Raw genomic sequence first — 16,758 nt, forward strand, 5'->3', positions numbered from 1 at the left:
AAGGTAGTTGAGGCCAGTTCATTGGCTATATTTAAGGGGGAGCTAGATGTAGCCCTTGTGGCTAAAGGGATCAGGGGGTATGGAGAGAAGGCAGGTACAGGTTACTGAGCTGGATGATCATCCATGATCATATTGAATGGCGGTGCGTACAGGCTCGAAGGGCCGAATGGCCTACTCCTGCACCTATTTTCTTTGTTTCTATGTTTCTAACTCGCAGTCCAAGGAGCGCAGAGTAGAACGCAGTCAGCACGAACCATGGAACCCAAAGTACGGATCACAAAGCACGGAACACAGAGCACTGGGCGTCAAGCACAAAACGTGATCTTCATCGAGCTACCAGTCGAATGGAGAAGTGTTGCCCCTCTGTTTAAGAAAGGCATGGCGAATAGAAGGGAATTGCATGCCGGCGAGCATTACGTCCGTGGTGGTGGGGAAGTTATCGGATAAGATTCTTCTGGTTACAAGGAGATGAGACAGCCTATAGGGATGAAATCCAAAGGCTGGCAGCATGGTGTTCAGTGAACAATCTGGTCCTGAACTCCTCCAAAACAAAGGAACTTATAATTGACTTTAGAAAAACCAGTGGAGATTACGACCCACTCTACATCAATGGGGTCTGTGTGGAAAGGGTACCAGCTTTCAGGTTCCTGGGTACGCACATCTTACCTGGTCTACCAACACCATCACCACAGTAAAGAAAGCACAGCAGAGACTCCACTTCCTGAGGATCCTCAGGAAAACCAACCTGCAGGAGAAGCTCATGTTGTCCTTCTATCGCTGCTCCATCGAGAGTGTGCTGGCATACTGTATAACCACATGGTATGCCAGCTGCTCAGAAAAGGACAGGAAGGCCCTTCAGAGGGTCATCACGACGGCCCAGAAGATCATCGGCTGCTCACTGCCCTCCCTGGAGTACCTGTTCAGCCTACGCTGTAGAGCAGGCAAAATAATAAAAGATCCATCCCACCCCGGCCACCGTCTGTTTGTTCATCTGCCCTCTGGTCGACGTTTCAGGTCGATCAAATCCCGAACAAACAGACTTAAGAACAGTTTTTACCCCAGGGCCATACGAGAACTGAACACTACCTTTGCACTAGGCAACACCGTTAAAAAATCTTGTACTTAATATAATTGTATTTAATTGTATTTATGTATTTATTTGTTTTTGCATTTATTGCATATATGTTTGTACGCACCGTCAGGATTGGCTATTTTTTAATTTCGTTGTACTCGTTGCAATGACAATAAATGAATATTATTATTATTATTATTATTAAGGTGAAGGGCAGCAGATTTAATAGGAGTCTGAGGGGTAACTCTTTCACACAAATGGTGGCGGGTGCATGGAACATGCTACAGAGGAGGATGGGTCTGGCCAAACGTTTAAGAAACAGTTAGACAGGTACATGGATATAACCGTTTTGTAGGGATATGGACCAAACACGGGCAGGTGGGACTCGTGCAGCTGGGACATGTAAGCCTGTGTGGGCAGTTTGGATCGAAGGGCCTGTTTCCACGCTGTATCGCTCTATCACGATGACTCTATGGATAAAATATACTCGCATCCAGAAAAGGGTGGATTTTATTAGGGTATATTTTACAAATTCTTGCTATTGAGGGCGTGCAGCGTAGGTTTACTAGGTTAATTGCCGGAATGGCGGGACTGTCATATGTTGAAAGACTGGAGTGACTAGGCTTGTATACACTGGAATTTAGAAGGATGAGAGGGGATCTTATCGAAACGTATAAGATTATTAAGGGGTTGGACACATTAGAGGCAGGAAACACGTTCCCAATGTTGGGGTAGTCCAGAACCAGGGGCCACAGTTTAAGAATAAGGGGTAGGCCATTTAGAACAGAGATGAGGAAAAACTTTTTCAGTCAGAGAGTTGTGAATCTGTGGAATTCTCTGCCTCAGAGGGCAGTGGAGGCCAATTCTCTGAATGCATTCAAGAGAGAGCTAGATAGAGCTCTTAAGTATAACGGAGTCAGGGGGTATGGGGAGAAAGCAGGAACGGGGTACTGATTGAGAATGATCAGCCATGATCAAATTGAATGGCGGTTCTGGCTCGAAGGGCCGAATGGCCTCCTCCTGTACCTATTGTCTATTGTCTAAATGGTTGAATGTTTGAGAAAATGCGATGATGTTGGGGAGACAGAAAGAACTGCAAATGCAGGTAACGTGCGTTTAGTACAAAGTATTGGGGTAACTCAACGGTTCAGGCTGTACATCTGGAGACCCCAGACATACGACATTGACCCAATCGGCGGCGCCAGCAAAACGAGAGATTGTTGGACGTCGTCACACCGAGGGGACAGGTTGAGGTGGGTGTCAACGAAGAAGAGGATAAAAAGTGAGTGTAGGACACCCCAGTGGCTGAAACCCTTCAAAACTAGAACACCATCTCAGGAGCATTCGGGGTGGAGTAGCAGTCAGCGCTGTGGCTCCCCAAACCTTGCGCGAAAGCTCAACAAGGAACAAGGCCATCGGACAGAGCCGTAGAGGTGGGTGACTCGATAATTGGAGGCGCGGACAGAAGATCCATCGGCAGCAGTCGAGAGTACTGCCTCCCTGGTGCCAGAGTCCAGGATGTCTCGGTGCGGCTGTATGGCATCCTCAAGAGGGGTCGGGGGGGAGGGGTCGGAAGTTGTGGTTTATGTTGGCACAAAATATATAAGTAGCAAGAGGAAGTAGGTTCTGCAACATGAGTTTAGGGAATGAGCTAGAAGGCTGAAAACCAGGACCCCCAGTATAGTTATCTCGAGTGTGCATCCGGTACCTCGTGCTCGTGAGGGTAAAAACAGAGAGATAGGGGATATGAATGTGTGGCTGAGCAGTTGGTGCAGGGGAGAGGATTTAGATGTCTGGACCATTAGGGTCTCCTCTGGGGGAAGAATGACCAATACAAATGGGATGGCTTGTATATTAACTGCAGGGTTATCAACATGGCAGGCAGGTCTGTTTAGGCTACACGGGTGGGTTAAACAAGATTGGCAAGAGTGTGGAGTCTCATACATGACAGAGACTGGTGAGACGTTAGATGTTGGTATGGAGGGTGGTGAGAGAAAGGCTAGAGGACAGAATGGGCAGGGGAAAGGCGGAGAGGGATGGAGGACGATTATTAGAAACTGCATGGATTTTAATGCAAGAGGCCTGGCTGGTGAGGCAGATGGGCTTTGGGTGCGACTGAAAATTTGCAGCCAATACTGAAAACTGGTTAAGAGAGGGGCAGGACTGCCAGCTCAATGTTCCGGGATGCACATTCGTTAGGAGAAACGGGGGTGGTGGCAAAAGAGGCGAGAGGGTTGCATTAATGGTTATAAATATATAAGGGGGAAATGTTAACTAGAGAGAGTGCGGGACCCTTCCGATATCAAAGCGGTGATGTGTGCAGCGACAGGAGGTGGGCAAGGTCCTCAATGAGTAAAGTGTGCAGCGACAGGAGGTGGGCAAGGTCCTCAATGAGTATTTGTCGTCCGTATTACCGAGGAAAAAAGACCAGGATGACGGAGGAACATAGGGAAGTTAACGGAAGTGCCTTGTGAGTAGTCAGTGTTACGGTCGAAGAAGTAAGGTAGGCACGGTTGTGTATGACGGGCGACCAATCTCCGGGGCCTGATCAGGTCTATACGAGGACATTGTGGGAACTGTAGAGGAAATTGCGGGAGGCCTGGTTGAAATTTACGAATCGTCTTGAAATGCAGGAGAGGTGCCGGAAGACTGGAGAGTGGCAAATGTCGTGCCATTATTCAAGAAGGGCTGCAGGGAATATGCTGGGAACTATAGGGCAGTAAGATTAACATCTGTAATCGGAAAGTTCTCAGAGAGTATTCTGAGGGATAGGACCAACAGGCGATAGGATAGGCAAGGGCTAATTAGGGATAGCATGGTTTTGGATAGATCACCCGCTGGTGCCTGAACAGGTGATTTGCCCATCCGAGTCCTTCACTGTTTTCCGGGCGGACAGAACGGAATAATCCGGGAAATCCAAGGGCGGAGGAGTCTGCTTCTTGACCAATAATAACTGGTAGATAAGGTGGTTAAAAGGGCGTTTGGCACATTGCATTCATCAGTCAGAGAACTGAGTACAAAATTTCGGAAGTACTGTTGCAGTTGTATAAGACGATGGCGAGGCAACATTTAGAGTATTGTATTGAGTTCTGGACACCGTATTATAGGAAATATGTTGTCAATCGTGAAAGGCTGCAGTGACGGTTACGAGGATGTTGCCACGACTGGGGGGTCTGAGGTATTGGGGGAGATTAAGTAGGCTGGGACTCTTTTCGTTGGAGCGCGGAAGGAGAATAAGGGATCATAAAGAGCCATGATAGGAATAGATCGGGGAGAAACACTCTTGCTCAGAGTTAGTGAACCGAGGACCAGAGGACATAGGTTTAGCGTGCAGGGCAAAAGAGTGAATAGGAATATGTTTTTCACACAAAGGATGGTGGGTGTGTGGGACAGGCGGCCGGAGGTCTTAGTTGAGGCAGTGGCTAAACCAACGTTTAGGAAACAGCTACACAGGTACATGGATATGACAGGATTGGAGGTATATGGACCAAACGCTGGCAGGTGGGACGAAACCAGCTGGGACTTATTGGCCGTTGTGGGCACGTTGTCCCGATGGATCTGTTTCCACGCTGTATCACTCTATGACTCCACGACCCTATCATAAATTAAAGGAAGAAGGCGTTAAAAATTACTAATACCACCCCATTGTTGGACATGATGCACAGCTGGAGAAGGTGTTGAAGAATTATTTTTAAGTTCGCCTTCGTTAGTTAGGGTATTGATTATGGAATTTGGGACAGTCATGATATGTAACTTTTGACAAGGTGATGACGAGACTGCACTTAGATTATTGTATTCAGTTTTGGTCACCGTCTTGCTGGACGAATGCCATTATGTTGGAAATAGAGAGATGATTGGGGAGGATTTTGCTTGTACTCGAGATCCGGAAATACAAAGGAGGCTTTGACAGACTTGGACTTTATTTCTCGGAGCGCATCTGAAGCCAATCTTAATGCTGTGTACAAAATCATGATTATAGGCTTGGCGAATGCAGTCTTTTCGCTTGGGGCGAGAAATCAAGAACTAAGGGCAAAGGTTTAACATAAGCGCAAGAAGATTTAATGACCACCTGAGAGGCTAGGTTTTCAATCCAAGGGCTGTAGGCATATGCAATGAGCAGCCAGTGGAACTGATTTAGCAGGTAAAATAACATAATTTGAAAGGCACCCGGTTGGTAAATGGATAGGAAATATTTAAAGGGAAAAGGGCCGAACGCGGCAAATATGACTAATTTAGTTTGAGCATCTTCTTCTGCGTGAAAGGTTGGACTTAAATTTCTCTTTCGGCGCTGTTCGTGCCAATAACTCTACTACCTACAATGAATTTCGACAGAATGTTCGAATGTTATGTTCGTGCAGTTCTTTCAGTCAATGAGGAAAACTCATCTGGTCAGGTGGCATCTCTGGAAAGAGAAACCGGGAATATTTCTGATGTAGGATCTACAAAAGAGTTAAAGAGGTGTCGCTAGTTCAAACGTCAGCTATCCAGGCAGTTATTGCGGCAAAATATCACTGCGCCACGATACTCTTAACCGTTCCTTGGTCAGGTCTTATTCACTCTCTGCTCTCGCTATTGCAGTGTGACACAAATGACAGCTGCTAACCGGATTGCAGAAGCATTGACTAACAATGCTCGGTTTTGTTGATAAAGATAAACTTTAGTAAATGTCGTCAAACTCGACCAAGCAATGTTTATCATTGAATAAAGGAGCAGTGAGGTTCCGTTGCAGTTGTACAGGGCATTGCTGAGACCACACCTGGAGTATTGCGTACAGTTTTGGTCTCCTAATCTGAGGAAAGACATTTTTGCCATAGAGGGAGTACAGAGAAGGTTCACCAGATTGATCGCTAGAATGGCAGGACTTTCATAAGAAGAAAGACTGGATAGACTCGGCTTGTACTCGCTGGAATTTAGAAGATTGAGGGGGGATCTTATAGAAACTTACAAAATTCTTAAGGGGTTGGACGGGCTAGATGCAGGAAGATTGTTCCCGATGTTGGGGAAGTCCAGAACAAGGGGTCACAGTATAAGGATAAGGGGGAAGTATTTTTGGACCGAGATGAGAACGTTTTGTTTCACACAGAGAGTGCTGAATCTGTGGAATTCTCTGCCACAGAAGGTAGTTGAGGCCAGTTCATTGGCTATATTTAAGAGGGAGTTAGATGTGGCCCTTGTCGCTAAAGGGATCAGGGGGTATGGAGAGAAGGCAGGTACGGGATAATGAGTTGGATGATCAGCCATGATCATATTGAATGACGATGCAGGCTCGAAGAGCCGAATGGCCTACTCCTGCACCTATTTTCTATGTTTCTATGTTTCTATTGTTCAGAGGTAGTCGCACCGCTGAACAGAGGCTCTTCTTGCTCTGAATTTCAGTTCTTGAACGAAATTAGATCGAAGGATGGTGTAAAGTAAATCTCAGACATTGCGGTTTACTCCGAGCACAGTTCTTGTTGAAGTAACTTCACATTGAGGAATGGGTCCGCAGCGAAACGTCATATGCCCATTCCTCGTTGAATTTCTACGGTACTTTGTTTTTCAAAACAGATGTCGTTTTGGCATGTTATTAATATTCCAAATCAACTTCAATTACTTGATTTTCGAAACGTCGAGATTCTAGAGGAACACCCGTTGTGTAAATAGTCCGTGTAATAATTAACAGATACAGCTCGGTCACTCATGCATGCATCGGGTTAACCTCCTCTCTTCGACGAGAGTTTAGCAGCACCTCCTCTCTTCGACGAGAGTTTAGCAACCCTCCTCTCTTCGACGAGAGTTTAGCAACACCTCCTCTCTTCGACGAGAATTTAGCAACACCTCCTCTCTTCGACGAGAGTTTAGCAACACCTCCGCTCTTCGACGAGAGTTTAGCAACACCTCCTATCTTCGACGAGAGTTTAGCAACACTTCCTCTCTTCGACGAGAGTTTAGCAACACCTCCTCTCTTCGACGAGAGTTTAGTAACCCTCCCGTCCCCTCCTCCTTCCCAGATCTCCCTCTATCTTCCTCTCTCCACCTATATCCTTGCTTTGTCCCGCCCCCAGACATCAGTCTGAAGAAGGGTCTCGACCCGAAACGCCACCCATTCCTTCTCTCCCGACCTGCTGAGTTACTCCAGCATTTTGTGAATAAAAACCATTAACTACTACCGGGCTGCAGCTCAGGATTCCTTTCTCAACCGCATTTCATTTGTTCTCTGCTCACGCCGGAAGGCCCGTCCTCCTGCTCCCGTGATAGGTCGGCCCAGATCATGCTCTGTTCTCGCGAGAGTTCGAGCACGACAAATGACGGTTCTATACCTAAAATGGCTCAGCCGGCCACATGACACCCGCTCCCGAGAACCGGAGTATTGGAGGCTGTTTGGCTGACGAGTGAGGCGGCCTGATCGCGGGTACTCGTGGCCTGTGGTCGGGGTCGCAGCTGGCAGAGCCGTGGGCGGATGGGGACGCGACGGTTGTCGTCCTCTGCGGCGGAGCTTTGCCACTAGCACTGGTTGGTCCATGTTCAAATGCGCCGGCTTAAGACGGTCCACGGAGTCAGTCTCGTGACTGGCGCTCATGATGATGATGATGAAAGTCGAGTTGCCTTGTTATAATACCTGGAAGGGTCCCTCATAACGCCTTTGCAATGGCGTGCGCTGGGAATGCCGGCGAATGAAAACGTAGTGGCAGTCGTGGAGGGCGTGTGGTGAGTCCGTGGTGGTGAATCCGTGGCGGGACGTTGGGACTGGAGAGAACGTGGCCGTCTTCTCACGGATGCACGTCGGCATGGTCGTGGGCGGTTCCTGATCTTCACTTGCCGCCAGGGCGACTTCCCCTGGGACCGTAAGCGGGCGCCGTACACCAGCTCGGCTGAGGAAGTAGCCAGGTCCTCCTTTGGGGCAGTGCGGATGCCCAGCAGCACCCACGGCAACTCGTACATCCGGTCCGCGCCCGTGAGCAATGCCTTTTGGGATGCCTTCAAGTGTTGGTGAAAACGCTCAACTAGGCAGTTTGCTTGCGGGTGATAGGCCGTATTATGGTTCAGCTTAGCGGCAAGCAGCCGGACCATTGCTGACCACAACTCGGAGGTGAACTGTGCACCTCTGTCGGAGATGTCCACCAAAGCGGGCGATCCAGTGGACAGTGAGGACACGTGCACACGGCGCCTTGAAGGTATCCGAGCGGGGCAGCTTCCGGCCGTCCAGTGATTTGGTCCACGATGGTGAAAAGGTGGGTGAAACCTTTTGATGGAGGCAGAGATCATTGATGTCGACGTGGGTGTGGTCGAAATGTCGGTGTGGCAAGGGCGAAATTCTACAGCAGCGCTTTGCCGCTGAATATTTGAGGTTTGACAGAGGGTGCACGCACTGGCCCAGTTGCTAACCTGTTTGCGCAACCCGTGCCACATGGACTTGGCGGCAATCAGCCCCGTTGTTGCCCCGATGGAAGGGTGAGCGACACCGTGAACCATGTTGAAAATCCGTTGGACGTGGACACCTTGCAAAGGAGCGTGGTTTCAGAGTGCCCGAAGCGCTAATCCTCCGACAACAGGCCAGAGATGGCGGTGCGGTAGGCGAGCATTTCCTTATCTTCGCGCTGGGCATCCGCCACGAACGTGTAGTCGATACCTCGGGCCAAAGCGTGGATAGCATTGATGGTGGTGCGGGACAACGCATCTGCAACCCAGTTGATCTTGCCTGCGATGTGCTGGACGTAAGTCGTGCACTCTGAGATGTAGGCCAAGTGACGCTGCCATTGGGATGACCAGGGATCAGGCACTTTGGTAAAAGCAAACGTGAGTGGCCTGTGATCGGTTAAAGCTGTGAAATACTTGCCCTCAGGGAAATAGCGGAAATGCCGGATGACCAGGTAGAGCACGAGAGATCCCGGTCGAAAGCGATGTGTTTCAGCACGGGGCGGGGGGGTCTCAGGTGACGACTTGAAAAGGCGAGGGGCTGCCACGTGCCATTGAACAGCTGTTCCAGTACTACGCCCACGGCTGTGCCAGATGTGTCAACCGTGAGAGCTGGAAGCGCGTTGGCCCTCGAATGTACCAGCACCGTCGCCCTTGCCGTTGCTGAACGCGGTCGTGGCGGCATCGTCCCAAGTGAGCCCTTTCGGCTTGTTGGCCAGGGCCCTAGTGAGACCGCACCTGGAGTACTGTGTGCAGTTTTGGTTTCCAAATTTGAGGAAGGATATTCTTGCTATTGAGGGCGTGCAGCGTAGGTTTACTAAGTTAATTCCCGGAATGGCGGGACTGTCATATGTTAAAAGACTGGAGCGACTAGGCTTGTATACACTGGAATTTAGAAGGATGAGAGGGGATCTTATCGAAACGTATAAGATTAATAGGGGGTTGGACACGTTAGAGGCAGGAAACATGTTCCCAATGTTGGGGGAGTCCAGAACAACGGGCCACAGTTCAAGAATAAGGGGTAGGCCATTTAGAACTGAGATGAGGAAAAACTTTTTCAGTCAGAGAGTTGTAAATCTGTGGAATTCTCTGCCTCAGAAGGCAGTGGAGGCCAATTCTCTGAATCCATTGAAGAGAGAGCTGCATAGAGCTCTTAAGGATAGCGGAGTCAGGGGGTATAGGGAGAAGGCAGGAACGGGTACTGATTGAGAATGATCACATTGAATGGCGGTGCTGGATCGAAGGGCCGAATGGCCTCCTCCTGCACCTATTGTTTATTGCCTATTGTCTATTGGCCTTGAACAGCGGTTGTATGATCCGGACGGCCACTGGCACTAAACGGTGATAGAAATTGGCCATGCCAACAAACACTTGGAGTCCCTACACCGTAGAATGTTTGGGAAACTTGGGAATGGCCTCGACCTTGGGCGGGGACGGGACGGCACCGTGATGGTTGATGCGGTGGCCTAGGAAGCTGAAGGAAGGGAGGCCAAACTGGCATTTGGCAAGGTTGACGCCCTGGCCATGCTCCTTGAGCCGTGGGCAGAGCAGCCGGGGGGTGTGCGCGCTGTTCCTGGCGAGATCGGCCGATGACGAAGATGTCGTCGAGGTAGATGAACACAAAGTCCAGCCCGCGGCCCACCGTGTCCATGAGCCGTTGGAAGCCTTGGCGGCATTCTTGAGGCCGAAAGGCATCCGTAGAAACTCAAAGAGCCCGAACGGGGTGATAAGAGCCGTCCTTCCTTTGTCCCGCCCCCCCCCCCCTGACATCAGTCTGAAGAAGGGTCTCGACCCGAGATGTCACCCATTCCTTCTCTCCCGAGATGCTGCCCGACCTGCTGAGTTACCCCAGCACTTTGTGAATGAATACCTTCGATAAGAGCTGTCTCCCGGGCGTCGTCCAGGCGAACAGGAATCTGATGGTAGCCTCGTCCCAGATAGATTTTGGAAAAAAACCTTGGCGACGTCCAGATCGGCCGTGAAGTGAGAAATAGCCTACCGGTCGGCCGTTGTGACGTGGTTGAGATTGCTGTAGTCCCCATAGGGTCTCCAGCCCTCCGACGCTTTGGGCACCTTGTGAGCGTCGCACTGTGCCCTTATCCTCCAGTTGGAGCTTGTCGGGGGGCAGCCTGCGTGCGCGAGTATGGTGGTGAGGATACGGTGCTTGTCCTCATGATTGGGGCAGGGCGTTGTGAATTGGGGGGGGTTATCGAAACGTATAAGATTATTAAGGGGTTGGACACATTAGATGCAGGAAACATGTTCCCAATGTTGGGGGAGTCCAGAACCAGGGGCCACAGTTTAAGAATAAGGGGTAGGCCATTTAGAACAGAGATGAGGAAAAACTTTTTCAGTCAGAGAGTTGTGAATCTGTGGAATTCTCTGCCTCAGAAGGCAGTGGAGGCCAATTTTCTGAATACTTTCAAGAAAGAGCTAGATAGAGCTCTTAAGGATAGCGGAGTCAGGGGGTATGGGGAGAAAGCAGGAACGGGGTACTGATTGAGAATGATCAGCCATGATCACATTGAATGGCGGTGCTGGTTCGAAGGGCCGAATGGCCTCCTCCTGCACCTATTGTCTATTGTCTATCGTCTATTGTTATTATGTCGGGGAGCTCCTGGCCTACTCGTTGTTGTGGATGGTAACAGAGCCGAGAAGTGGCGCAGTCAATTCCGCGTGGCGCAAGGCGATCGACTCGAACGTCTTAGAATTGATGAGAAGTTGTCCCTTCACGTCGATGGGCAGGGAATGCGCCCGGAGAAAATCGGCGCATAGCAGTGGTTGGGAAACGTAGGCGATGGTAAAGGGCCACTTAAAGTGACGGGAGTTGAGAGGGATCGTGCGGACCCCATACGTCCGGATATTGCTGCCGTTGGAGCCGTTGAAATGATATTATGTTACTGCAAAGTTACTGGACTAGATTGTAAGGATTTGTAAATAGAACTTTTACTTTTTAAACAGATGGATTAACAATCAAATTAGTAATATAATGAGTTTAGCATCACTGATGGAAATTAATGTTCTAGATAGGTACAAAATGGTGAGGGACAAAATCACCTATTCTATGTTCTGATCCACATTCAGTTTTGCCTTTAAATATTGGCCAGAGCAGTCAAATAAATGAAAATGTGATTATGCTCTTACCTCACTCTTAACAATAAAACAATTTCTTTAAAAAATGTAATGTCAAAAGCTATTTTAGTTTAGTTTATTGTCATGTGTACCGAGGAAAATAATTTTGTTGCGCGCTCTACTGTCCGCAAAAGACTATACATGATTAAAATCATGAGATTACAAACATTCACAGCGTACAGATACAGGGTAAAGCCCCATAAAGTCCGATCAAAGATAGTCCGATGGTAGATAAGATAGATGAGAGGTCAGGACCACTCTCTAGTTGGTGATAGGATGGTTCCGTTGCCTGATAACAGTGGGAAAGAATCTGTCTCTGAATCTTGAGGTGTGCATTTTCACACTTCTGTACCTCTTGCCTGATGGAGAGGGGAAAAGAGGGACTGACTGTGGTAAGACTCATCCCTGATTATGCTGGTGGCCTTGCCAGCATGTTCTGTGAAAGGGGGAAGAGACAGAAGGGGGAACAAAATAATTAGACAAATGTATTTTGTGCATTCTGTTGCTTTTAATTGGTATGACTGTACGGCAAAACAAATTCCTCGTATGTTGCAAAACATACTTGGCTAATAAAGTATGATTATGATTAGAATAATAAGGGGGGAAAAAAAATCTTTTGTACCTTAAAATAGATTATAGTGGTGATGAATTTTGACAGTCTCTGAGGAAATGTAGGGGGAGGGTGGAAAGAGAAGAAACTGCCAGTTGGCAAAGTGATCAGAATTTTCTTTTTTTTCTTCTTTTAGGAGTGTTAGCTTGAGGCAATGAGAGCATTGAGAGTTTTAGGGCAAGAAACGAGAGGATAATTGATAGAAGTGAAGTTCAAAAGGTAACTTAAATAATCTATATACTAAAACTCTTGGGGAGGGGGGACGAGGGAGGGGGACGAGGGAGGGTGGACGAGGGAGGGGGACGAGGGAGGGGTACGAGGGAGGGGGACGAGGGAGGGGGACGAGGGAGGGGGACGAGGGAGGGGGGACGAGGGAGGGGGGACGAGGGAGGGGGACGAGGGAGGGGGACGAGGGAGGGGGGACGAGGGAGGGGGACGAGGGAGGGGGATGAGGGAGGGGGGACGAGGGAGGGGGGATGAGGGAGGGGGGACGAGGGAGGGTGGAAGGAATGGGAGATGCACCAATGCAGGAGAGATTTGGGCCCAACAGGTCCACTTGGTCTAGTTAAAAGATATAGGGATAGAAAACACAATGAGAGTGAGGGATGGAGCTACTTATGATTCCATTCAGCTGCTACCAAAGTCTTCCTGTCAAAAAGTTAAGAAAAATACAGAAAAAAAATTAGAGCAACACACCATTTAAGAGGATGATAAATGGCAAAGTTTTTGCATGTTGTGCAATATTATACCACAGAGATCCATCATGGCCTTCGGTGCACATGACATGTTTCTCTATTGAAGCAATGTTATCAATCAGCATGCTACAACTGATTTATCTTGTTATTAGGAATGCTGTACAGCGAATATAAGGGGCCTGAATAACGTACACCTGACTAGAGGAACAATGCTGGTTGCTCACCAACCTCCCGTGTGGTACCTTATCAAAGGCTTTCTGAAAGTCTAGATACACTACATCCACTGGCTCCCCTTCATCCATTTTACTTGTCACATCCTCAAAAAACTCCAGAAGATTAGTCACGCAGGATTTCCCCTTCATAATTAGGTCAGTATCATGTTGGACTGCAGCACCATCGGCTCAGACTTTTATCAGTGCTGTGGGCAGGAGGGTGGCACAGCAGTAGAGTCACTGCCTTTCAGCGCCAGAGACCCAGGTTTGATTCTAACTACGGGTGCTGTCTGTATGGAGTTTGCACATTCTCCCTGTGACCACATGGGTTTTCTCCGTGTGCTCCATTCTTTTCCCACGTTCCAAAGACATGCGGGTTTGAAGGTTAGTTAGTTTCTCTAAATTGTCCCTAGAGTGTAGGGTATAACTAGTGTACGGGGTGATTGTTGGTCGGTGCACTCTGAGGATCGGAGGATTCTCTCATGCTTGCTGGCAGCTGGTTCATTACGAGTCAGAGAGGGAGTATGGTTCTAAACCTACTCAGTATTTTCATAGGAGAACCGGCCTCAATGACCTTCACCAGGGACTGAGGCAAGTCTTCCATAAATATACATTTTCCAAATTAAGTTTCTTCAAATGAAATTAAAAAGCTTTCTTAATATAAAGATTTTAATAGAATGAATATCTTCCTGTGAAGTAGAGTTCAGCTTGCCGTCATGACCATCTAGTGTGCTTAGCACTACTGAATTTCTAGACATATGCGTTCCAAGTAAAACATTGAAGCAGGGTTACATTCACAAAGAAGTGACAACCAAGAATGCTCAAAGTCTCCTCAAAGAAAATCGTCAATACCGAGAATCAAGTTTATCGCAACTTTTAGGATATCTTGTATTGTGCTATTGATATTGAAGCATTTTGACTAAAACGAAATACAATCATAAAATAGCAAACATTACTATGTTATAACTTACATTACAACCCTAAAGATGCAACAAACAAACAAACGACCCTAATAAAATAATTTGAACAAGGTATTTGATTTAATCCTGAATTAATGCTGTCCATACCTTCTGCCTCTCGGAATAATTCAAGAGAAGAACAGCTATCTGTTCTTGTGGATGTAGATGAGTCCACAAGCAGCTCTGACTCTAACGATAGCAAGAGAGAGGGGAAAACTTCGGAAGACACAGACAATTCTATTAAGAGAGGAAAAACATTAAAGTTAGTATTCCAACGAGAATGATGCTGCCTTTTTATTCAACCTGGGTAGAATGATAACTTAACAACAATCGGAAACACATTTAATAGTAAAACCATTCAAATGGCCTGATGAAGGTCATTCACTGAAAGCATTAACGTTATCACCAATACTGCTTGGCCTACTGAATGATCCAGCATTTTCTGTTTTAAATAGAATCCAATTGATGTTAGATATAAGGGCAATAAAAAGCCGGTCAGAGAGAGGTGGGATTGAAGGAGCACGTTAAAGGACAAAAAGCAGATAACAGATAACAGGGGAGGTGGGGAGGGGAAAGGGTGAGGGGAAGAGGGGAAGGGGGTGGGAGAGGATGGAGGGAGGGGAGGGAAGAAGGGGAGGGGGAGAAGGGGAGGGGAAAGAGGGTGAGAGGGGACGTGAGGGAGGGGGGTAGGGGGGAGAGAGGAGGGAGGAGTGGAGGAGGAGAGGGTGCTGCACCAATGCAGGAGAGGTTTGGGCCCAAAGGGTCCACTTGGTCTAGTATTACTATAAATAACTGAAGTAACTTTATGGAAGAAACAACCTTTTGCTAGTTGCACTGGTCTGTTACCAAGTAAATTAGGACTTCATCTAAAAACTTCAAAATATACCTTTGTATCCAACTGCGCAAAAGAACTAGCATTTTGTTTTTAAACCTGCACAAAGGCCCATAAATAGGCACAACTAGCAAGAGTTGCAAATGGGATTAATTCAATCTGACACGTGGTAAATTTTATGCTGAAGATGCACCATTATAATGTTTTTTTTTGATAAACAACGAGATCACAGAAAGAAACATAGAGTTTCATGCACAAGTTAAGTCAAATTGTTCCAATGGTTGACGGAATTAAATACAGAGAAGTGGGAGGTGTTGCATTTTGGAAAGTCAAACAAGGGCAGGACCCACACAATAAATGGTAGGCCTCTGGGTAGTGTTGTAGAGCAGAGGGATCTAGGAGTACAGGTGCATGGTTCCTTGAAGGTCGAGTCGCAAGTAGATAAGGTGGTCAAAAGGGATTTTGGCACTTTCGCCCTCATCAGTCAGAGTATTGAGTACAGAAGTTGGGAGTTCATGTTGCAGTTGTTTTGGACGTTGGTGAGATTGCATTTTGAAAATTGTGTTCAGTTCCGGGCACCATGCTATAGGAAAGATATTGTCAAGCTTGAAAGGGTTCAGAAAGGATTTACGAGGATATTTCCAGGACAGTGGGTGTGAGCTATAGGGAGAGGTTAAGGAGGCTGGGTCTCTATTCCATGGAGCACAGGAGGATGAGGGGGGATCTTATAGAGGTGTACAAAATCATGAGAGGAATAGGTCGGGTAGATGCACAGAGTCTCTTGCCCAAGGGGAATCGAGGACCAGAGAAGATAGATTCACGGTGAAGGGGAAAAGATTTAATAGGAATCCGAGGGGTAACTTTTTCACTCAAAGGGTGGTGGGTGTATGGAACAAGCTGCCAGAGGAGGTAGGTGGGGCTAGTACTATCCCATCGTTTAAGAAACAATTGGATAGGTACATGGATAGGACAGGTTTGGAGGGATATGGACCAAGCGCAGGCTAGTGGGACTAATGTAGCTGGGACATTGTTGGCCGGTGTGAGCAAGTTGGGCCGAAGGGCCTGTTTCCACACTGTATCACTCTATGACTAAACTAAGAAATGCATAGAATAAAAGATATCTTAAGAGAAATGTACATTGGCAGCAGGCTTTCTTTCAAAATTGTGCTGACCCATTGATATATAACAGTGGCCATTTGTTAAAAATTGTGGGACCGAAAGTAACATAAGCAGCAAAAACTTTAAAGCAGAAGATGATTAAAACATTTAAATTCTATGGTTAGAAAAGCTTCTAATACTTTAAAAAATATTATAGAATTTTGGACAAAATGCCTTTGTTACCTGAATTAGTTTCCGTAGGTCTAAAACACATTGTGTACCTGGCATTACTTTGGGCAAATTCCTGAAACAAATGTATTATTGAGCTACAGTAAGTTTCTAGCTTTCATTTGCAATTGCAGTTCATGTAGAATTTCTTTCCCATTATACAAATAAAGATTTTACCAGAGATCCAAGTGAAATTAAACTATACTATTTTAGGAAATTATTATATGAGCAAAAAGTAAGTCAAAATAGTATAAATTAAGATTTTAATAGCTAGAATAAGTTGAATGTGGTGCCTTGAGAAGCTAATGAAGTAGATCATACTAGTTGAGTCCCAACATCTTAACCTGCTAACGACATTAATATGCTAACTCTCTGTACCCAACTGTTCTAATACTAAGACTTTTAACTATTTTTAAATGTCTCTGATAATCATGCAGTCGAATGTTGCACCTTCCACAAAGCTTGGACCTCATTTCAGGTATGCTTCCCACTGTACCTGTGGCAACTCTTTCAACCAAGGCTTAT

The sequence above is a fragment of the Rhinoraja longicauda genome, chromosome 39, assembly GCF_053455715.1.
Source record: "Rhinoraja longicauda isolate Sanriku21f chromosome 39, sRhiLon1.1, whole genome shotgun sequence".
NCBI lineage: Eukaryota > Metazoa > Chordata > Chondrichthyes > Rajiformes > Arhynchobatidae > Rhinoraja > Rhinoraja longicauda.